Source organism: Coenobita brevimanus, unplaced genomic scaffold (assembly GCF_032717465.1).
Source record: "Coenobita brevimanus isolate Jiangsu-jjx unplaced genomic scaffold, ASM3271746v2 jjx.HiC_scaffold_1992, whole genome shotgun sequence".
Taxonomy (NCBI): domain Eukaryota; kingdom Metazoa; phylum Arthropoda; class Malacostraca; order Decapoda; family Coenobitidae; genus Coenobita; species Coenobita brevimanus.
This window is the reverse complement of record NW_027642878.1, coordinates 83,794-84,417: the sequence shown is the minus strand read 5'-3', so window position 1 is coordinate 84,417 and position 624 is coordinate 83,794.

Here is a 624-nt window from a genome sequence, read left to right as displayed (position 1 = left end):
ACTGGAAAAAGAGCCCAGTCGTAACGTTGGAAGCCCCAGTTGGAAGCCCCAGTTGGAAGCCCCCGTTGGAAGACCCCGTTGGAAGCCCCCGTTGGAAGCCCCCACTTGGAAGCCCCACTTGGAAGCCCCACTTGGAAGCCCCAGTTGGAAGCCCTCAATTGGAAGCCCCCAGTTGGAAGCCCCAGTTAGAAGCCCCCAGTTGGAAGCCTCAGTTGGAAGCCCCCAGTTGGAAGCCCCAGTTGGAAGCCCCAGTTGGAAGCCCCCAGTTAGAAGCCCCCAGTTGGAAGCCTCAGTTGGAAGCCCCCAGTTGGAAGCCCCAGTTGGAAGCCCCCAGTTGGAAGCCCCAGTTGGAAGCCCCAATTGGAAGCCCTCAGTTCCCATCAGACCAAAACCTGAACCCTAACCTGTCCTTATAATACGAGGATGAGATGGAGGGATGGAGTGGAGAGGTGTATGAGAGAGGGGTGTGAGCTGGGGGGAGGGTAGCGGAATGGCGGGGGACAGGGCGACATGGAGGTGATTTGTTTGTGGCCACCCCTTACTGGATTAAGGCGTGTGGCAATAGGTAGATAGACAGATTGACTAACATTTTTTCGGTAATATACAACAAACCACACCAAGTTT